This window comes from Monodon monoceros, unplaced genomic scaffold (assembly GCF_005190385.1).
Source record: "Monodon monoceros isolate NGI ecotype Baffin Bay Population unplaced genomic scaffold, NGI_Narwhal_1 Super_Scaffold_13, whole genome shotgun sequence".
Classification (NCBI taxonomy): domain Eukaryota; kingdom Metazoa; phylum Chordata; class Mammalia; order Artiodactyla; family Monodontidae; genus Monodon; species Monodon monoceros.
The window spans coordinates 22,818,390-22,841,332 of record NW_021703769.1 but is presented as its reverse complement, the minus strand read 5'-3'; the positions used below and the strand labels follow the sequence as shown (position 1 = coordinate 22,841,332).

The window sequence follows — 22,943 nt, the reverse complement described above, 5'->3', positions numbered from 1 at the left end:
GCGCCGGGCCGTGGGGTTAGCCCGGGGCACCGGGCCGAGAGCCGAGGCGTCTGGGCCAGGGAAAACCGAGGTTGGCGCTGGCGGGGACCAGGAGGAGGCGGGGGGCGGGGCCCGAGCCCACCGGGCTGGGACGGGAAGGGCGAGGGGGCCCAGGGTGGGGTCTCCTCTTCGTCGCCCAGCCGCTCGCCCCAGCCTCCGAGCTCCGCGGCGACACAGGTAGGCGCCGGCCCACGTTGGGAAGCGGGCGGCGGGTCACCAGCGCCAGGCGGGCTCGCAGGGCTCAGCCCCCTCCGCTCCTCCTCTCCCTAGGGGCCCGCGCGGCTCCTCCCTACGCGCGGCCCCGGCTCGGGCGGCGCTCCTCCGGTTGCTCGCTCGCTCGCTCGCCCGTGGCAGCCGCGGCGGCGGGGATCGCCGCCGCTTCCTCGCGGGGAGCCGGCCGGGGCGGGGCGGAGGGGGGAGACCGGGTGAGGGGGGCGGGCAGGGAGGGGGCTGCGCCGCGGGAGGGAGGGAGCTAGCGAGCAAGCGAGCGAGCGGGGCATTTGTGCGCAGCTCAAGTGCGCCTCGGAGCCCGCCGAGCGGCCGCGGGACAGACCGACCGAGGACAGACAGCGCCCGGAAGCCGCGCCGCCGCAGCCAGGTTAGCCGCCCCCGCCGCCTCCTCCGGGCCCCGGGGACCCCGCCGCGTCTGGGCTGATGTGTGTGGGGAGGGTGATCACCGAGGGCTCCAGGCTCGGTTTCCCGTCCTCGAGCACTGACAGGCCGGCGGGCAGGTTCCGGGGGGCTGGACAGCACCGAGGCGGGGGGCGGGCGCCTGAGCCGGGAGGCGGGGAGCGGGCGCCCGAGCCGGGAGGCGGGGGGCGGGCGCCCGAGCCGGGAGGCCCGGGCCTCGGTTTGTGCGTTTCAGTGCTGGCGCGGTATGTGTGTCGGGGTCCAAGTCGCCGGGTGTGTGCTGGATGTGAGCGCGCGTGTGCCCGTGGGTCTGTGCAAGTGGATGATCGGTGTGCGCGCGCGTGCGTGTGTGCAGCGGGTGTGCATCTGTGTGTGTGTGAGAGGGTGTGTGCCCTGTGTGTCTCCGCGCGTCTGGGCTGGGCGGTGTGTGTGCGCGCGTCTATGCGTGAATGTGTTTATGAGAGGGTGTGTCTGAATGTGTAGCCGAGTGTGTGTACATTTGGATGAGGGTGTGTGCCAGTGGCTTCGCTTGTGGCTGGAACCTGTGGCGGAGTGTGTGTGTGTTTGTGAGTGCGCGCGCGCCACTGTGAGTCCCCGTGTGTGCGCGTGTGAGGGCGGGTGTGCACCCGCGTAGCCCCGCGTAGCCCCCGTGTGCGTGTGCGCGGCTTTGTCTCCGCACAGCCTGGAGGAAGGGGTGGGGGCGGCGGCCGAAGCGCTGCCGTCGCCGGGAACCGGGCACCTGGCCGGGGCAGAGGGCGGCGGCAGCGGCGGGGGCGTCCCTGCTGGGCCTAGACTCCTTGCCGGCAGGTGGGCGGCCACACCCCGGGGGCCGGAGGGAGCCGGGCTGACTGACAGAGGGGCCCGCTGGAGCGGAGGGCGTGTCCTGCCTGGAGCCCGGGTGTGTGTGTGTTGGTGATGGTGGAGACAGCGGTCCCCAGGCTGGTGACCCAGTCGGTTCAGGGATCCATTTCCTGTCGTGGTGCGGGGACAGTCTGCCAGAGCCAGACCGGGCCTGGCCAGCTCAGCCGCACTCCCATCCTCACCCCTCCCAGCTCCCTGGGGTAGAGCCGCACCTTAGGTGCCCTGAAGGGAGGAGGGAGAACCACTCTCTTAAAGGGCCAGTGCCCCCCCCCCCCCCGCTCCAAGGAACGCCCCCTCAGATGTCTACTTTGAGAGAGGTCTCTGGGTGTGTCTTACTCCGTCCTCCATGTATCGGTGCAGCGCATGCATTTGGAGATGTGTGCATGTGTGTGTTTCTTGTGCATTTGGGGGTGCAGATGTATTTTATCAGTGAACAGTGAATAATGAATCTCTTGAAGTCTATGTGTATGTGTTTCTTAATGAGTTTTAGTATATTTGTTTTTATGTACACATAGCTGTTTGTATGTTAGTGAGTCTGTGCATGTGGGTTTGCAAGATAAGTGGCATTTTGCTGCCAACTGGAATAGGATAGAAAAATTCTGTCCAGGGCCACCCTATTTTAGAAAAACTGGGTGAAAAGGTGGTTTGGAAATTTAGCCCCCAGCTTTGTGGGTTTCAGATGCTGGTACCGAAATGTAGGTAGACTGGGATTAGACTGGATATGAGGATAGAAACTGAGACTCTTACAAGAGGAAGGAAGTGTTCTGGAAGAAGGCTATCCAAGTGTAAGAATTCACCCTCCACTTCCAGTTCTTCTTCCCTAGAACTTCACCTCCCGCTCTGCTACTCAGCTTGCCAGGATAAAGTGCACAGGATTTGGAGTGTAAAGGGAGGGAGCTGGGAGTGTGAAAGGAAGGAGGGTGGATGGGTGATAGGATTGGGGGCCAACAGCAGATTTTTGCAATTTTAAAAATGTTTCCCTACTGAAGGCAGCAGAAGCTGGGGGAAAGCTGAGCTTGCTGTCCCCTTTCCTGAATCCCTTTCCCAGGGCAGGAAAGGCTCTGGTCTGCAGCTCAGGAGCCCTGGAATTTGGTGCAGGGGTCTCCTTTGGACTTTGGTCAAACCTTTCATGTTTTTACCTGTTCACTCAACACATTTTTATTGAGCTTCTCTTATGTAAAGGTCTAAACCCCCTAAGCCTCAGTTTCCCTAGCTGAGCAGCTAGTAGGCTGGATTCTGAGACTTTGAGTCCCCTTCCCTTTCTCAGAGTGCTAGAGTTTGTCTCATTGTTACCCAGATTTAGGAATCTACCCTTTTAGCTCCCAAGGATCCTGGCCATGGGCCCCACTCACCACTCCTCCTTGCCCTCGTATATTCTAGTCTAGAGCAATGGTTCTCAAAGTATGGTCACCCCACCAGCAGCAGCAGGGTTACCTAGGATCTAGTTAGAAATACAAATCCTTGGGGCTCCCACCAGATCTACTGAATCAATAACTCTGGGGGTGGGGCCCAGCAGTCTATGTTTTAACAAACACAGGAAATCCTGATGCACATTAGAGCTCAAGAGAGGTGCAGGCAGGGAGCTGGAACCTCCTATAGGATGAAACACCTGGAAAGCATCTCCTGCCCCCTTCCACACACATGCCTGAAGTAGCTGACAGCCCTAACCTGGCAAGTAGAGGTTCTGGCTTCAAGTCCCAGGTCTTCCTTGTGACCTCGGACAAATCACCCCTTCAGAAAATAATTCAATGACTTGTTGACAGCATCTGCTCTGGGCTAGGTTCTGAGCAAGGGGTTTCCCTGCTCTGCTTCGTTTCTCCATTTCTTACGTTGATTTACAAGGCCTACCCACATCTCTAGAAACCAGTCACTCTGGCCTTCTTTTAGTTCATCTAGGCAGCAGGAGCTCTTTTGCCTCTGGGATTTTGCACATGCTGTTCCCTCCGTCTACCACACCCTTCCCCTGCTTCTTTTTTTTTTTTTTTTTTTTTTTTGCGGTACGCAGGCCTCTCACAGTTGTGGCCTCTCCAGTTGCGGAGCACAGGCTCCGGATGCGCAGGCTCAGCGGCCATGGCTCACGGGCCCAGCCGCTCCGCAGCACGTGGGATCTTCCCGGACCGGGGCACGAACCCGTGTCCCCTGCATCGGCAGGCGGACTCTCAACTACTGCGCCACCAGGGAAGCCCCCCCTGCTTCTTATGTTGGTTAACTCCCACTCTTCAGATTTCAGCTGAAGAATCACTTTCTCAGGGGAGCCTTCACCAACAACTCCTTTAAGATAACTCAGTTTTTCCTGTTATACCTTCTTATAGCTCCCTGTATTTCATAACACTTATGAGAGTTCGTAATTATACATGAACTTGTTAGTTGTTTGTCTCTCCTCACTGGATTGCAAATGCCATCTGGGCACAAACTTGCTTATCAGTCTTCCTAGTGCCCCCACACCGTGTCTGGCTTATGACTAGTGTTCAATAAATTTGTTGAATGGATGACTTTATAATATGGGAGATGGTATTAAATGATACCCTTTGTCCTCTCAAGCCCTGACATTGTAAAATCTAAGCAGGCTTCATACTTTTCTTTTTTGGCTGTGTCAGATCTTAGTTGCAGCACGTGGGCTTCTCTCTAGTGTGGCGTGTGGGCTCCAGAGCGCATGGGCTCTGTAGTTGCAGCACACAGGCTCTCTAGTTGTGGCGTGTGCTCAGTAGTTGTGGTGCACGGGCTTAGTTGCCCTGCGGCACGTGGGATCTTAGTTCCCCAACCAGGGATTGAACCTGCGTCTCCTGAATTGGAAGGTGGATTTTTAACCACTGGACCACGAGGGAAGTCCCCAGGCTTCAGACGTTGTTGAAGTAGATTTATCTGTTTTTTTTTAACTGCTAAGTCTCCTGGCTATAGATTTGAGCCCCTATTGTGTGGCCAGGCCTATGCTGGGCTCTGCTCTAGGGGAGACGGGAAAAAGCTCTCTAGGAGATACAGCCTACCTTGTTTTCTGTGTCCTCCTGGATTAAGATCCTGCAAGAATGAGAAGAGGAAGAACATTGAATAAGGAATCTAAAGATCTAGGTCCACGTCTTGTTACCTGACTGTGGGCAAGTCACTCTTCCTTTCTTGCTTGTTTCCTCTTCTGTAAAATGAGGGTATTAGGATGGATGGTGTACCTAACATTGGTTACTAGCACTGGCACTAGAGTATGGAGCACTGTCTTCACTACCTACTAGTTGCGTGGACTTGGGCAAGTGACTTCATGTCTTCATTTTCTCACCTGTAAAACAGGATCAGTAATAGCATCCGTTTCAAAGGGTTGTTTTGAGAGTGAAATGAGGTAACATACGTGGAATGCTCAGCACAGTGCTGAGCACATAGTAAATATTTGGTAAATGGTAGCAATTGGTACTGTTATGGCTACTCCGCAGTTCAACATTCTTGAATGCCTTTATACTGGGCCCTAGGCCTACAGTGACAGAAATGAATACAACGGTGTTCCCAGGCTGAGTGTGCAGGGCAGACCTGTAAAGATGAACAATGTACAAGGTGGCAAGGTATGGCTGTTCGTGGAGGAAAAGGTGGTGTTTGGGCTGGATTTTATTTTCCAGGTAGTTGGAGCAGCATGTGCAAAGGCACCATGACTTGTTAGGGGAAATACAAATAGTTCCATGTGGTTGGAGCAGAAGGCGGTGAGGGGTGGGGACAGGTGGGGTGAGTGGCTGGAGATAAAGAGGAATTTGAGGCCAGATCTGGCACAGGCTGAAGAGCCTGGGTCCTACAGGTTGTGAAGAGTTAGGGAAGAAGTTTAAGCTAGCCAGGAAGGATCGAATTTGCATTTCAAAACCACAGCTCTCCAGGTGGTGGTAGAGGCTGGCCTGGGTGGAGGGGGAGGATGGTCCATCTGGAGTCGGGGCTCAAAGGGTGCTTATGTGCATGATGGAAGGGCCCAGTGGGATGGCTAGACACCTGGGACATGGAAGAAGCCCAGTTGATGGACTTCAGGCCAGCCTGAACCAGGGAAGTGAAGGAGAGATGAGAAGGACTCCTCCATGGGCCCCAGGACTCCATTAACCTCCAAGGCTGCCTAATGAGTGGGAGTCTGAAAAATGGAATTTAAGAGTCTCAGGTCTGCTGCTCAATGGACTCACTGTGTATTAATTTCCTAGGGCTGCTTATTGAAATACCACAATCTGGGTGTCTTTAAAAAGCAGAAATTTATTCTCTCGCAGTGTGGAGCTAGAAGTCAGAAAGCAGGGTGTTGGCAATGTTGGTTCCCTCTGAAAGCTCTGAGGTGGGGTGGCAGAGGCATCTGTTCTGTGCCCCTCTCCTAGCTTCTGGTGGCGGCCAGTAATCCTTGGAGCTCCTTGGTTTGCAGCTGCATCTGCCTCTGTTGTCACATGGCTTTCTTCCCTTTCTCTGGTGTGTCTCTGTGTCATCTCCTCTTCTAAGGACACCAGTCATCTTGGGTTTAGGACCCACCCATAACCAGCATGACCTCATTTTATTTTAACTCATTGCTTCCGCAAAGACTCTATTTCCAAATAAGGTCACATTCTGAGCGTCTGTGTAGACATGAATTTGGGGGGACACTATTCAACTCAGTACATACAGGAAGATGGAAAAGAGTGCAGGTCTTCGAGTCCCACAAGCCCAGGTCCCAATCCAGGCTTTGCAATGGAGCAGCTATGAGGCTTTTTCTCAGCCTCAGTGTCCTCTTCTCTGAAACGGGGACAGTAGCACCTGCAGTGCCGGGTTGTGGTGGTGACGCTTGGCCAAGATAACAGATATGAGTGAGCCTAGTGAGGTGACGCACAGCAGGCACCCTGTAATTACTGCTTCTGCTTTGGCTCCCCCTTCTCTACACTTAATAGCCTGGACAAGCCACTTAAATCTTTTTTTTTTTTAAATTAGTTTATTTATTTTTGGCTGTGTTGGGTCTTCGTTGCTATGTGCGGGCTTTCTCTAGTTGTGGCGAGTGGGGGCTACTCTTCGTTGCGGTGCGCAGGCTTCTCATTGTGGTGGCTTCTCTTGTTGCGGAGCATGGGCTCTAGGCGTGCGGGCTTCCGTAGTTGCAGCACATGGGCTCAGTAGTTGTGGCTCACGGGCTCTAGAGCGCAGGCTCAGTAGTTGTGGTGCACGGGCTTGGTTGCTCCGCGGCATGTGGGATCTTCCCGGACCAGGGCTCGAACCCGTGTCCCCTGCATTGGCAGGCAGATTCTTAACCACTGCGCCACCAGGGAAGTCACAAGCCACTTAAATCTTGCTTCACTTTCCTTATCTGCCAAATATGAATAATCATCGTCCAGCTCTCCTTAAGTCACCAGATTGTGAATCCCAGGGGATGATGAGAAAGCTCTTTGTAAACTGCTTTAGAGTCTGTGGCTGTGTCTTTAAATTATAATCGTCATCTTCATAATAACCCTTGGCCATTGCCACATCCACGGCACTCTCAGCAGAGCCCAGCTCGGCACACTCCCCTTCTGAGGCAAGTCCTCTTTGCCCCTTTGTGCTCCAAGGTATCCTACCAGCAGGATAGCTGCTGTCGGAGTTGGGAGAACCTTAGAGAAACTCCTCGTCCTCCGTTGCCCTCATTAGCCAGAGGAAGGAAACATGCTCTGAGGGAAGTGACACCCCGCAGGTCACACAGCTGGTCAGTGGCAATTGGAACACCTCGTTTGTGGTTCCTGTTTAGAGTCTGAATGGTGCTTTTTCCCTAGTTGCAACTTCAGCCTCCGAAGCAGGACCTTGGGGCAGGTAGAGGCTTTGAGAGGGCTCCTCATGGGACCCGGAGGTGGGGACCCAGTGGGGAGAGTCCTGCTGAGTCAGTATCAGAATCCACAAGGGGGTCCCTGAGTCCTAAGTGAGCGAGTAGTGCCTCTGCAGGCTGAATGGGCAAGTGGTTTTGTTCTCAACCCGGCTCTGGCCGTCTCTGCCTGCTCCAGGGGAGGAGGCCGCCATGGGCGGGCAGCAGCCGCGTGGGGAGCCAGAGCCTGGAGGTAACCCAAGGCTTCAGTGTCCTTACTGACAGCCAGGGCGGTGCTCCTCAGCAGACTGTGTCCCTTTAAGCCTTGCCTTGGCGGGCCTAGGGAGGCTCTGGGAAGGAGAGAAGGCTTATCCTGTCTTGGCAGCTTCCCTGAAGTCATCTTCCTTTCCCCCAAGCTGGGGAAGCCAGGCCGCTCCCACCCTTCATTTTCCTTTCCCTTCCTCCCTCCTCTTCTCAGTCTTCTTTCTCTCCCTTCCCCTGCCTTCCCCTCCTCTCTCTCCCCATCATCTCTCTGGGTTAAAGGTCTAAAGATAAAGCCTCCAGACCCAGTTCCGGTGGGTGGTTTGGGGGTTGCTTGAGGCCACCTAAGAATTAGAAAGCCTAGAGTCTTCCTCGTCAGAGGCTCGCTCTGGTGACTGATAAACAAGTGCTTACATTTATTGGCTCACCACGTGCCAGGCCCCGCGCTCAGTGCTTTATGCGCCTTACGTCTTTTAATCCTTGCAACTACCCAGTGAGGCAGAGATTACGGTCCCCACTTTATTAAAGGAGGCTAAATAACTTGCCCAAGGCCTACCCAGTCCTCAGCCAGCAAGTGGCACAGTTGGATTTAAAGCCAGAGCTAGCCAAAGCCCACAGGTGGTCTGGAGTCTTTCCTATACTGCCCCAGATGGAGCCTGTGAGAACGTTTAGGGGTCCACAGAGGGATGCACACTTGCTCAAATTTGGAGAACAGATTCTTGGCTCAGAGAGTGGGGTCTCCTGCTTCCTAAACCTATGCTGTCACCGCATCAGGGACTGGCCTTCCTACCAGGAGGGACAAGGCTCTGAGCCCCTCTGGTTCTAGGCAGCTGCCTACCTGTTGGAGAGATGCTGCATCAAGAGCAGGTAACAGGGCAGGACTGAAGGCACTTGGCTTTTTCTTTAGATGTTGTTTTGTCACTGGCCACCTTAGTTCTTCATTGATTGTCTTGAGTCTCCCAATTAAATGAGCTTATCACCTGCAAAGCATGAGAGTTTTATCTCCTCAGAAGGGTGCTTGGGGGCTTGGAGGTCCTCTGTCAGGCTCGGTGATGGAGGGGAGGGAGGCAGACGCTGCAGCCAGGAAACGGAGATTCAGGAGCAGAGTTGTGTTAGAAAGGAAAAGGAAGGGAGCCGGACCTGGCTGAGGGCCGGAGTGAGAGTCTGGAGAGAGGAAAAGAGCCTTTAGGCTGGGGTTGATAGGAACCCTCCTCCCACCCCAAGTGCAGCCCAGGAGTCCGGACTCTCTCCTAGGCAGGGCTGCTGATCTCAGAATGTCAATTCAGAACCTAGCCAGCTGCAGTCAGCTTGCTGGGCCTCCACTCACCCCCACCACGACCATGACCATGACCAGGGCCAGCTTGAGCAGGTGGCTTAACCAGAAGGGACCTTGATTAATGAGCAGTGGCTTTAAAACTTCTAGCCACGGAGCCCTCTCTATGTTCAATCTGTGAACCAGCTAAAAGGAGAGCGGCTGAGCACCACGTGGTGGGGGCCCTGGAATCAGCCTGTTTTAATAGGTTCCAGTCGAGGTGACTGGGACACAGAGGGTTCTCAGACTGCCCTCGGGGAACGCTGGTCTCAGATGTTTGTGAACTTCCGAAACAGCATGCACAATTCTCAGAGTGTTCCCTGTCCTTGGGAAAGGATCCACAGGTACCACGTGAGTCTCTGAGTCACGACCCAGAAAAGTTCAGAACTGCCGACTTCAGGGCTGTTTTGTTGAGTGGGAGCCTAATGACTGGAGAAAGGTCGCTGGGAGGTCATGGCAGAGTGAAGCATTGAAGGCAGATTTCTCCTACCTCTCAGCACATGGCTGGTTCTGCTGCGAAGGGACTGTGAACCGGTCTCTTCCCCTATCTGGGCCTCAGTTTTCCCAGCTGTAAAAATGAGGGTTGGACAGGATAAGCCCAAGGTCCCACACAGCTTTGATCTGTAGTTCTGGAAGCCAGGTCTGCTGCCCAATTCACAGTCTTTGCCCCTTTCCTTGTTTCCTCCCCAGCGTCACCCGCTTCTGGTGGGGCCACTTCCTCCCTTCAGCATCTCCCATCTTGAGAGAGTCTGTACAGAGCCTGGATTCTCGCCCCTTGAGCCCCTTCTGGCAGACCATGCGCCCAGGCACTCAGCACTCTCTCCCTTTCCACGCCCGCTTACCAGAATGAATCAGCTGCCTGGGAGTCTGGGGACACTCGTGGTGGCCTCTCTTCAGGGCCGGAAACCTGGGACCAGTGCCAAGGGGAGGGGCTTGGAGAATGCATTTGCTGTGGCTCCTAGGACACGCCCAGTGCTTACCTGTGTCTTTGCCCCAACTTCCTGGGTTCATCTCTGCCAGGAATGCCACACCCCGTCCTTCCCCAGTTACTGTTGAAATCCTGCCTGCCTTGTCAAGGCTCAGCTCAGATGCCAACCTCTGTCCCCCAAAGCCTTGTGAGCCCTCCCGTCCCCAACCCCACAGGGAGATTTGTCTTTCCGTCCTCTGCATTCCCTTAGCACCTTACCTGGTCTCCTCTGCGGACAAGTTCTGCTTGCTCTTGGCTTTATCCTGGGACGTGGCTTGTCTCTCTTGCTAGATTGTGAGTTCCAGATGTCTCATGTAATATTCTGTGCTCCCAGCACCTAGCATAGGGCTTTGGACAGAGTAGGTACGCAATAGAAGGTTGTGGAGTTTTATTTATGGAATCTGCCTCTGGCCCTGGGCTGGGCTGGTTTCTATGGGACCCCCATAGCCCCATCACTGGCAGGTCACAGCTTCTCACATATCCCCTCCTTTATGTGTGGATTGGAGGGAGGCCAAGTAGGGCGGTGGATAAGAACTTAAATTCCAGTCTTATGACTGCCATCTCCTGGCTATGTGACCTTGGGCAAATCATTTCACCTCTCTGAGCCTCAGTTTCCTCAGTTGAAGACAAAGGGGTAGGAATGACAAGTCTACGGGGGGCTTGGGAGGATGAACTGAAATGATAGGTGTAAAATGCTGAGATCTGAGCATTGTAAAGAATAAATGGTCAATAAGCAATTATAATTCATTATTTTTCAGGTAATGGTTATTATCGTTGTTTTAGCAGGCACCTACTGTGTTCTCACGGTGCTGGGGGGCAAGGGTGAGGGACAGAGAAAAATAATTGCAGGAGTTCCTTGGTCTGCAGGGTCTTAAGGTCACATAGGGCTGGTAAGCCTCTCCTCCGGGGAGCAGTGTCTGGGAGAGACATGGCTGAGTGACTTGAGGAGTGAGTGATCAGTGTAGACGCTGTGCTGGAGGTTTGAGCTGGATGGGCAAGAAGCGGGAGGGGGCCGTGGGGAGCAGGGAGACAGGTATTCCCTGTGGAGATAAAGGAGGCGAGCGCCAGGCCGGGCATGGGAAAGTGGGGCGCATTCTTGGAGCGATGCGGGCAGGATGCAGGAAAGGGCAGAGTGGAAGCCGAGGCAGCTCTAGAATCTCCACTTAGAAGGGCCTTAGGGTCAGCACCCCAGATGGAGGGGGAGCTTCAAGCTTTGTTTCACCAAGAAGAAATTGGGGGAATGGTAGCTCGTGATGCTGCTACTGAGAGCGACAGAGAGAAGACTGGAAAGGTGGGGCAGAAATAAAAAGTTGGGGCTTTATGGTGGAGGTAGGAGAGCCCAGTGAGCCTGCAGGGCCTTTGTCCCTCTGCCCAGGCTTGAGCTGAGAATGCTCAGGGGTGAGCTGCAGCTCCGGGCGTCTGCAGGCCTGTTCTCAGTCTTTCTCGTAATATCAAGGCTGCCTGTTTCCCTGGCCAGGATCTGAACTCTGGTCTGTCTGAAGTTAAAACGCAAACTGATCCCAGAAATGTCAGAATCTCTAAATATCAGGAGAAGCGATCTCTTAATCCACGCCCCCTCACCACCACATTACACAGATGGGAAGCAGAGGTCCAGAAGCGGGAGGCCCCGCCCAAGGACGCAGAGTGAACGGGCCACAGTGAGTTTCGCTCCAGCCTGGTGTGGGCTTTTGTTGTTTGTAGGCCTGGGTTAGGGGTTGGGGGAAGAGGGTGAGGAGGGGGCCCAAGGAGGGGGCCCAAGGAGGGGTGTAAATGACAAACAAATGCCAAATTAGGAGCCGTCGGTTGCCAGGGTGTGTGTGTGTGATCCCAGGTGAGTAGGATGTGAGTGGGCTGGAGCCGTCATCATCCTGGGCTTTCCTTCCCGGAAAGGAAAAAGGGCCACATAGGTGGGATCCAGGGGAATATTGGGATGTGGGGGAGTTCAGGGGGTGGCCTGAGAAGAGGAGGCTGTTGCCTAGCAGCGAGAGATAAGACTGTATTACAGCGGCACAGAGCATCCCAGCCTCTTGGGCCTGGCCTTGTACAGCCCTGTAGGTGATACCGTAGTGTTATCTGTCACCCCTTGTTTATGGGGAAGAATGAGGGCTGCAAAGGTCACAGCTAGGAAGAGCAGCGCCAGGGCTGGGGGACTTTAAAGCCATTTCCTGGCGTGTCCTGGGTGGCTGCCCTCCTTGTTCTCAGCCCAGCTTGGTCTCAGCAAGGACCCAGGACAAGTGAACTTTTGCCTTCCTTCATTTCTCCTCCATCACTCCACCCCCTTATTTGTTAATTAGAAATATTTATTGAGCACCTACTATGTGCCAGGAGCTGTCTGTGACCTTATAGAACTTATGCTGTTACCCCTTAGCTGCCCCACAGTGGTAGGTTGGGACCAGAAGGAGGAAGTGGGTTGCTTCACTAAACACCCCTTTCTCCCTTCACACCAAGCCCTTCCCCTCTACCCCCTTCCAAGTCCACCTACCCCAGATGGGACTTTTTTTTTAAATTTTTATTTTTTTGCTGTACGCGGGCCTCTCACTGTTGTGGCCTCTCCCGTTGCGGAGCACAGGCTCCAGACGCGCAGGCTCAGCGGCCATGGCTCACGGGCCCGGCCACTCCGCGGCATGTGGGGTCTTCCCGGACCGGGGCACGAACCCGTGTCCCCTGCATCGGCAGGCGGACTCTCAACCACTGAGCCACCAGGGAAGCCCCAGATGGTACTTTTTGCTGGAACTGCCTCCTGCTGAAATGGAAACCAATCAGAGTTAATTGTTAAACCTAATAACTGGCGAGAGTTTCACCTGGTTAGGCTGCAGGGAGAGGGCTGACTGCTAGCTGTGCCCCCCAGGAGAGGGGTGGAGCTGCCCAGGTTTTTCTGGCCTATACCTGCCACCCTGTCCCTACTCTGGAATCTGCCGCCAGGGCCTGCTCCTCCCCTCCTCCCCGGGGGGTGGGGGGTGGACTGCCCCTTGGATCCTTTCCCTTGACTCCAGCTGAGGTGACCCTGGGAGGTGAGTACAGGCTCTGGCCCTAGTCCAGGGGCCTCTGGGTGAGTGTTCTTGGGCGAGATGTGGGGGAGGGCATGGCGCCGAGCCTTGGAGACCCAACCCAGAGGGCAGGCAGCCAGTGAACCTTGCTGGCTTTGCCTCCTGCTGGGTAGGGGTGGGGAGGGTTGGGAATTGTACCCTAGCGGCCTAAGCCCTGTGTGCAGGACCGTCACCCAGTGCAGCCCATGCCACTTCCTTCCCTTTCCGCCTCTTCACTGGGTATCCTGTTAGGGGCCATTCTTTGCCATTTAGACTGGGACAGGAGGGAATTTAGTGGCAAAGGCTAGAAGCCTGAGCTCCAGACCGGGCCCCTGCCAAGATTTAGGGACAGAGCTTAGGCTTCCAAGTCAGACAGGCTGTGTCAAACCTGGGGGACCTTGGAGTGGTGGCCCATCTCTCGGAGCCATAGTGCCATCTGAGCAATGGGTACTCTGTCCCTTTGTCACCAGCGCTGTAAGTATAAAGGCACCAGAGGTAGATATTAATATCAGGCTCCGTAGGGGGTTGGAATGAGTAGACACCATTCTATTGACACTCAACTTTATTTTGGGAGGCCTAGCTCTGGCTTAGGGCCAAGGAGGCCACCAGTCCCACCCTCTAGGACTTGACTGTTAGAGCGGCCCCATACAGTAGCCACCAGCCACGTGAGACTACTGAGCACTTGGAATGTGGCTGGTGTCACCGAGGAACTGAATTTGTAATCTCATTTAATTTTAGTTAATTTAAAAATTAAAAAGAATATTCCAGTTATTGGAAAACTTCTGTGTATGTTTGTGAACTTAGATTTGTGCAGACACTTTTTCAATTGTAAAGGCTAAGAGACTGTAAATATCTGATGGAAATGTAGTGTGAGAATTGAGATGTGCTGTAAGTGTAAGGTGGACACTGGATTTAGAAGGCTTAGTATGAAAAAAAGATTGTAAAATATTTCAGTAATACTTATGGATTTTTTCTTTTTTGGTGGGGGTGGGTCTCAAGGCTTGCGGGATCTTAGTTCCCCAACCAGGGACTGAACCTGGGCCCCCAGCAGTGGAAGCGCAGAGTCCTAACCACTGGACTGCCAGGGAATTCCCTCAATAATACTTTTGATATTGATTACATGTTAAATAAATATACTATTAAAATTAATTTCACCCATTCCTTTGTACTCTTTTAAATGTGGCTACTGGAAAATTTTAAATTACACATTTGGCTTGTATTATGTTTCGTTTGCACAGCGCTGTTCTACCCTAAGTTGAGTTGGACACATTTGAATAATCATACAAGAAAATAGAGCCTAGTTATTTGGGGAGGTTTGGGGGTGAAGGTGAAGTCGAGATGTTCCCCCACTCACCACCCCCCATACCTGGGCCACACTCCATGGTAGAATGTTATGCAGAATAACTCCATAGCCTCAAGGATAAGATCAGGGCTTCTGGTGTCAGATGAAGAGCCCCTGTCTGGGTGGCTATGCTATGCACTTGCTCTGTGGGTGACCTTAGGCAAGTCACTTCACTTTGCTGAACCTTAGTCTATCATCTGTAAATCTAGACTAAGGGTGGGATTTATCTCGTTGATGGAGGGGATCACCTGAGATATAATCCAAGTGCACGCTGAGCACAGTGCCTGCACATTTGCACGGCAGAGTCTTAGCTGTGGCAGTGGCTACTACTACTCCTGGTTGTGGGAGTTGTTGCTACTGCTGTTGCATCTATCAGCTTGGATTCAGTTATTCCATTTGTCCAAATGGGACATGGGTCAGAGGGAAAGGAGAAGTTAAAAGAGATTGAGGGTGGGAGCTGGGATGGGGATTGCTTGCCTTTAGGGGTATCTCCTTGGATCTTCTGGTTCTATAGGTGATCAGGCAAAGATGTGTGCCCATTTTATAGTTGAGGAAGGTGAGGCCTCTTGAGGGGAAGTGACCTGGCTATATAGCCAGAACCTGAATGCAGGACTTCCCATGCCTATTGTAGGAATATTGGAGCCAGCGTTAAGAGTCCCCCTCTGGGGCTTGTGAGAGCAGGGCCTGACCAGGAGTCTGGCGCTTATGAGAAATGGTTATGAATAGTCTTCTATAACTGCAAGGGATCTCGACACCATTCAGTAAAACTGTCTCATTCTTGAGTTAAAGAAACAGAGACCTGAGTGTGTGTATGTGTGTGTGTGACCTCCCTAGGATCAGCCAGCAAGTTGGTGGCCAAGCTGGAACTGTTTCTGTTTGTTTAGATCCAGCCCTCAGCTCGGCCCTGGCGGGACGGATGGCCCTGCTTGTCAGCCCCTCCTCTCCTGCCCAGTCCCCAGTGAGCGCTGAGAAAGAGGCTTTTGTTTCACCCGCTCCTTCTGGTTTCCTCTCAAGGTAGCTTCACCACCACCCTCACTCCATCCGCCCAGATTTGCATTTGTCCCTGTTCCAGGTTTAAAGGGCCCTGAAATCTGAAGCTTCTCCACACACATCTACCTTCTGGATAGCCGTGGGGGAGACCAGGGGATTTTTCATCAAGAAGGCCTAGGTTCAAATCCCCCTTCTACCATGAATTTCCTCTGTGGCTCTGGTCAAGTCACTTGTAATTTTTTTGTCTCAACATCTTCATCTAAAAAAGAGGAACCCGGGGGCTTCCCGGGTGGTGCAGTGGTTAAGAATCCGCCTGCCAATGCAGGGGACACAGGTTTGAGCCCTGGACCGGGAAGATCCCACATGCTGCGGAGCAACTAAGCCTGTGCACTACAACTACTGAGCCTGCGCTCTAGAGCCCGCGAGACACAACTACTGAGCCTGCACGCCACAACTACGGAAGCCCGTGTGCCTAGAGCCCGTGCTCCGCAACAAGATAAGCCACCGCAATGAGAAGCCCCCGCACCGCAACGAAGAGTAGCCCCCGCTCGCTGCAACTGGAGAAAAGCCCGCACGCAGCAACAAAGACCCAACACAGCCAAAAATAAAATAAATAAAATAAATAAATAAAAAAAAAAGAGGAACCCAGATGGTTAGCATATAACCTGGCAGTTAAGACCCTGAGCTCTGGGTCTCACCCCTGTGCTGATTCTCTAATGATCTTCAGTGAGTCATTTCAACTCCCTGGGTCCCAGTGTCCACATCTGTAAATGGCGGCTCCTCCTGGATTGTTGTGATAAGGAACTGTGCTGAGTTCTCCACATGTAGCGTCTCATTTAATCCTCCCGTTAGCCCTGGAAACAGACACTATGACTCCTTTCCAAATGAGGAAACCGAGGCTCAGAGAAGTGAGGTGACTTGCCCCAGGCCACTTTGCTAGAAAGAGGTGGGGGCAGAACTCAAACCGGTCTGCATGGCTGCAGAGCCCCAGCTTAAACCACTGTCCTGCACTGCCTCCCAGGTCCCTCGGTACCTGGCCCCCAGGGTGAGCCTGGGCTCTGGGAAACAGTGGATGGGGAACCAGGTCGTAAGCCGCTGGGTGATGGATATTACAGCTGCAGTGACAATGTCCTGAGGCCCCTGCCGGCCTCTGGAGTGGGGGCAGGAACAAGTTGCTCGGGCACACAGCTTCTGCTTCTGCTGTTCCAAGCTCAGCCCAGGTGGTCTTCCTATTTGCTCAGTTCTTGTGTTCTACGTGAAGCGGAAATACTTCATCCCACCTGGAGATAACTGTTCTAAGTGTGTGACTCCAGGGGCCCCGAGAATGCTCCCTCCAACGATCCTGCCCACTGTGTACTAGGCCAGGCCTGCAGTTGGGGCTTAAAGATGATTGAAAAGGGGCTTAAATACTCTGAGTGAATTAGACCAGAACAGAACATTAATGCTAAAAAGACCTTAGGGACCCCTGAGTCCAACCATGTTTATTTTATTTTTAAATTTTTTAAAAATTTATTTTTTGGCTGCATTGGGCATTTGTTGCTACGGGCCGGCTTTCTCTAGTTGTGGCGAGCAGGGGCTACTCTTCGTTGCGGTGTGCGGGCTTCTCATTGCGGTGGCTTCTCTTGTTGAGGAGCATGGGCTCTAGGTGCGTGGGCTTCAGTAGTTGCAGCATGTGAGCTCAGTAGTTGCGGCACATGGTCCCTAGAGCATGCGGGCTTCAGTAGTCGTGGAGGCGGGCTCAGTAGTTGTGGTTCATGGGCTCTAGAGCGCAGGCTCAGTAGCTGGGGTGCACGGGCTTAGCTGCTCTGCGGCATGTGGGATCTTCCCGGACCAGGGATTGAACCCATGTCCTCTGCACTGGCAGGTGGATTCTTAACCACTGTGCCACCAGGGAAGTCCCCAACCATGTTTATTTGACAGATGGGGAAACTGAGTTAAGGATAGGCCAGGTTGAGAGAACAATGGGTGTGGCTCGTCCTGAGTGCTGGAGACCAGGGGACTGACATGAAACAGGCACCTGAGGGGTTGGCAGACCTCTCTCTCCCTTATCCCCCCAGATCTGGTCCACCGCCGAAGTCTGGAGATACCACCGCTCAAAGAGCTCTGGAATCCATCCACCTCATCCGAGCTCTGCTGTCCCCCGCCAGCCTGGGCCCTTGTCACATGTCCCCAGACAGCCACAACAGCCTCCTAATTCACATGCCTCAAGCTACTCCTGCCTGTTTCCAGTCCATTCTCGACCCTGCAGGTCAATGGCTTCTCATTGCTCTTAGACTCAGGACTGAATTCTTTACCTCGGCCTCCAAGGCCCTTCATGGCCTGGCCCCTCCTGGCCGCTCCAGTTTCATATTTGTTACTTTCCCTTTTGCTCTGCATCGTCACACAGGCCTTTCTGTGTAACAGGTTCAGCAACTTCCCAAAGGTTCCTCAGAGAGTCAAATGCCAGCCTCTCAGTTTCCAGCTCCACGCTGGGTCCACGAACTCAGTTCGGAGGTGCTAACACTGTTTCCTCCTTCCAGGTGACTGACTGCCGTCCTTACCCCCAGGGAGCCGGTGTGGTCGCAGCAGGGGTGAGTGTTACAGAGGCTCCGCCTCATCCTGGCTCTTTCGCTCGGGTTGGACAAATTTGGTCTTTCAGCCCTCAGGCTGTTTTAACATATTTTACTGCTGGGGAGGCGAGAGGGTTTGTCTAGGCCACAGATTCCTGGTGGGTTTGAAAAAGCAGGGCAGTGCTGAGGGTCATCTCTGGTTTTGGCTTGTTTTGAGGAGGGACTGCAGTGGGTATTCATTCAGCACCTCTGTGCTAGGCAGCATGCTTTGCCCAAATTGCTGATCCATCCACCATGGCTGGGGACGGGTGGCCTTGGACCCGGAAGCCGGATCTGCTGACTTGCAGACCTTGTTTTCTTTTGCTTAACCACTGTGAGGTTGTAGACTAGATTCAGAAGAGGGTGTTTTCATTCTGTTCTGCCACTGACTCCTGCGTGACCTGGGGCAGCCACGTCCCTCTCTGTTGGCCTCAGGGTCATATATACATTGTCAGGGCGGGGAGGTGGGCTCAGAGTAAATGAGTTGACTTTCCAGCAGTGAAATCCCCTTTTCAAATGAACCCCAGAGAATCTCAGTGTACAAAACAATAAAGGGGTGGGATTGCAGCCGTGGTCGAAGTTGGGGTGGGCCGGGGGACTCTAATTGGCTAAGTCCTCAGCACCAGCAGCCCTCAGACAATGATGGAAACCCGTCCTGGGCTCTGTGCAAGACACTTTGCAAACTGCTGGCCTGGGACATGTCAAAGCCCCTTTCCACCTCCCGGGTTCCATGACACTGGCAGGGTGAGGGTGTGGAGAGGGAACCGGAGCAATGAAGTTATACTGATTGGGAAATTGTGAAGTATTATGCAAATGTCATTGTGGGGTTACTAGTAAAGCACAACTGCCAGGGCTGTGATGTTGTCATTCTAGAATCGTCTGGTTTTTACTTTTTTTTTTTTTTTTTTTTGCGTTATGCGGGCCTCTCACTGTTGTGGCCTCTCTCATTGTGGAGCACAGGCTCCGGACGCGCAGGCTCAGCGGCCATGGCTCACGGGACCAGCCGCTCCGCGGCATGTGGGATCTTCCTGGACCAGGGCATGAACCCGTGTCCCCTGCATCGGCAGGCGGACTCTCAACCACTGCGCCACCAGGGAAGCCCTGGTTTTTACTTTTGATTAGATGTGAGGCACCTCTGTACCTAGGGGAACTCTCCTGTGTGTGTGCGTATGTGTGTGTGTATGTGTAGGGAGCAGAGGCTATGGGCGTTGAGGTGGGGCTGAGCCAGGCCAGGGCAGGTAGAATAGATGCCAAACAGAGCTGGGAGCATGTTGCTCCTGGGGGTGGTAGGGACAGAGGTGCTTTAACGCCAGTTTAAAGGAGAGATTTGACTCTTTCCTGCCAGCGCATGGGCCCCACAGAGATCTCTGGGCAGGAAGCACTGCGAACAAGGAATCCTCTGTCCACAGTCACGGAACAGCCAGGACAGAGGAGGTGGATTAGGAGTTCCCAGGAGGGGGCCTGCCAGGCTTTCCCTGATGTTTGGGCAAATGGGTGGGGAGAAGGGGAACTAAGTGTATGTGTACATGGTAGGGGGAAGGTCGCGGTTGGTTCATACATTTATTCCACAAGTTCCTTGAGCTTCTGGAGCCCTCCAAGGAGCCAGGCTCAGAGGCAGGCAGCTCTGTAGGAGTCAGAGCTGAGAAAGGTGAGACTCTAGATATTAACTACCATCAGTTTACCGGAGGAGACAGGAAATGTGAGAGATGATAGATTTTCACAGGCAGCCTGGTGCAGTGGGGTTCATTTGGCCTGCGAGTCCAGAGCCCCGCATTCAAGTGCGTGCTCTGACACTGATGTGCCCTGTGGCCTCGGCCTCATCATTTCCCCTTTCTGGGCCTCAGTTTTCCTTTTTGGAGAATGGGGGTAGACACAGCAGTCTTGGTTACTTCTTTTTTTTTTTTTTTGCGGTACGCGGGCCTCTCACTGCTGTGGCCTTTCCCGTTGCGGAGCACAGGCTCCGGACATGCAGGCTCAGCGGCCATGGCTCACGGGCCCAGCCGCTCCACGGCATGTGGGATCTTCCCGGACCGGGGCACGAACCCGTGTCCACTGCATTGGCAGGCGGACTCTCAACCACCGCGCCACCAGGGAAGCCCGTGGCTACTTCTTAATACTCTTCTGAGTATCCATTAGAATAAGGTATTTCAGATCTCTGGGGGCAGCAGAATCCTGACACGTACGCATTTGTGACAGAACTGCTGTGGTTGAACTGGCAGCGGTTTACACAGAATCTTGTTGCCCTCCTTACTGCCCTTTGTTCTGTGGGTGTTTTTGGAGGTGCCTCTGCAGATTCCCGGGGCTCTGGGAAGCAGTGTGTGAAGGCCATTGGGTCAGGATGATTCTTTAGAACATGCTTTGCGGACTGTCCTTTGCAGCCCAGATGACAGGGATTGTGCTGGAACACACAGGAGCAAGTCATAATGCTGCCTCTGCCCTGCCCTGCCCATGGCCAGCACAGACTAAGTCTTGGTCAGAGCCTGTATAATTGGGCCTGGATTTTTCAGAAACAAATGACAAAAACTCTATTCAAAGTGGCTTTGAACTTCAAAGTGGACTTCAATGGATCCTGGGGCAGTTCATAGAACTGAAGGATGAAGAATCAGATAGACTCTCCATCTCTCTCCCATTATGGCCTTTCTCTCCTCTCTGCCCTTATGAGGAACTGGCTGTCCACTGCCCCAGCTTAGCAACCCAAACAGAAAGAGGGAACTATTTTTCTTCTAGGATCTATGTATCAACCCAAGGGAAGGACTCTGATTGGTTCAATCATTGTTGCTGGGGATAGGGACGTTCCCTATAGTGGCCCGGCCTGGGTCAATTGTCTACCTGTGTAGCAAATGGAGGAGCAGAGCTAACACCAGAAGAAGGGGGAGTGGACAGAGCCATGAGAACATACGAACATGTTAGCGGAATCTTGGGTTATAGGAGAATGAGTAGCTTATAGGCCTGCAAAGCACCATAACTCCTCTCTTCAGTAATAGTAATACAAATATCAACAATGATAACAATAGGTGATGTTTATTGAATTACTGTCTCTATGCTGAGCATGGTCTATTGTTTTTTATGTATTATTTCATTTAATCCTCATGACAATCCTTTGGGTAGGTGCCATTACTCTCCCCATTTTATAGATGGGAAAACCGAGGCATAGCTAGTGAAGGTCACACATTGAGTAAGCGGAGAAGCTGCGGTTCAAGTCCAAGGAGTCTGTCTTCAGAGCTCACGCTCTGATCACTATGTCTACTGCCTCCTGTCAGCAGTTCAAGTGGATCCTACATCTACTTGCATGCTGCTCTGTGACACGGAGCTCATGACCTGCAGAGACAGCCCAGGCCCAGGTTATTCTGCTCTGGGAGTAGAGAAAGTCTTCCTTATGTTGCACACAGATCCACCTCCATAGATATCCATTCATCCGTTGTGTAGCTCTGTGGTAGGCTTTTCAGGAGATGTAAAGAAAACTCATCTGTGGGACTTCCCTGGTGGCACAGTGGATAAGACTCCATGCTCCCAGTGCAGGGGGCCTGGGTTCGACCCCTGGTCAGGGAACTAGATCCCACATGCGTGCTGCAACTAAGAGTTTGCATGCCACAACTAAGGAGCCCGTGGGCTGCAACTAGGGACCCCGTGAGCCACAGCTAAGGAGCCCATCTGCTGCAACTAAGACCTGGTGCAACCAAATAAATAAATAAATATTTCTTTTTTTAAAAAAGTGCAGATTATTAAAAATAAAAAAGAAAGAGAGAGAGGGAGGGAGGGATGGAGGGAGGAAGGAAGGAAGGAAGGAAGGAAGGAAGGAAGGAAGGAAGGAAGGGAGAAAGAAAGAAAGAAAACTCATCTGTGAACTTGCCTGAAGGGTCACCGTAACAAATAAGTCACATTACTGAGCTCCCAAGCTGTGCCAGGCTCTGTGCTGAGCACTTAATGTTCATTGTCTCATTTAATTGCAACAACAGCTCTGTGGAGTAGGTACTATTATTGCCCCCATTTTCCAGAGGAAACTGAGGCTCAGAGAGAAGTGACTCTCCCATGGTCAGGTGGCTAATAAATGGCAAAGCTGGCCTTTGAGTTCAGGTTTGCCTAGCTCTGAGCCTGTGCCAGGAACCACTGCAATCACCTGTGCCCCCCAGAGGGGAATAAATAAATGTGTGCAGGTGTTGGCTGTGACACAGCCAACAGTGCACATTGCCACTGGAGAGGGACAGGAAACTGATGCTCAGAGAAACGGGGGGGCAGCGTGGGGCACAGCAGTCAAAATGTGCTTCCGGGAGGAGGGGACATTTGATCTAGGCCTTGGACGGAGCTGGATTGGGACGTTTGGTTCAGGGAGGGCTCTCCAGGAGCTGCCTGGGAAAAGGCGTGGAAGGGAGAAGCAGCAGTGGTTCAGTTTGGCCAGAACTAAAGAGCTGGGGTTGGGGAGGGTGACTAGCCCATCTTTCAGGCTTCCCAGAAAGAGCCCTCCTTCCATACTATTCTCTTCAGAGATGTGAAGAAGTTTGATCATCTCCAGCTGCACACAGGTGTCCAGATCCTTCACCTTTTATCCCACATAGATGGTGGACAAGGGCATCTGGGCACCAACAGGTGTCAGTCCGTCATTCCTGGTGGCGAGTGATGGGAAGAGTGCTCCCCTGTGGTCCATTGCCCAGGGGTCAGCCTTTCCTCCAGGCAACACAGGCTCAAGGAACCAGGATTGTTTCTAAGAGCCTTGGTGAACAGTAGTATTCCCCATCCCCTCCCCAGCCAGCAGGCTGAAACATGTACCTCTGACCCACGGAGAGGCCCCCTTTCCTTCCCCCCGCCCCTTCAACACACAACAGATCTCATCTACCTTGTCAGGAGATGGACAATGCCCTCAGGGCCTGGGCTCTGTCCTGAAAGTGCCTTCAGATTTTTTCTTTAAATAACTCAGGTGGAAAATTGGGGGAAGAAGCTGTCAGCACTGGGAGCCTCCGGGTTTCATAGGATGGGAGAATGACAGGCATGTTTACTGAACTGGACTCACGGTGTGTCAGAGGCTTTATCACCCCCATTTTACAGAGGAGGAAAGTGACACAGGTACAGTTGTCACATGAAAGGTAACATCATTGTCTCTTGCAGGAGGGATGGAGGTGGGGGATACTCAACAGGGGAACACCTCCCACCCACAACAGCCTCCTCCCTGCTCTTGCCCAGAAACTCCTCTCACAGTGGTGG

The 22,943-nt window shown here is 53.3% G+C and overlaps 1 protein-coding gene across 9 annotated transcripts in view; it reads left to right on the top strand.

Annotated features, from left to right (window-relative positions):
• Positions 1–508: 508 nt before the first annotated feature.
• The window catches only part of LOC114894041 (band 4.1-like protein 1), a 127,762-nt gene continuing 105,327 nt past the window's right edge, over positions 509–22,943 (top strand). For all 9 annotated transcript variants that reach the window (XM_029220213.1, XM_029220212.1, XM_029220210.1 and 6 more), the window contains exons 1-2: positions 509–637; positions 17,679–17,729. The gene's annotated coding sequence lies outside the window, so the exon portion shown is untranslated. The remainder of the gene's footprint in view (positions 638–17,678; positions 17,730–22,943) is intronic.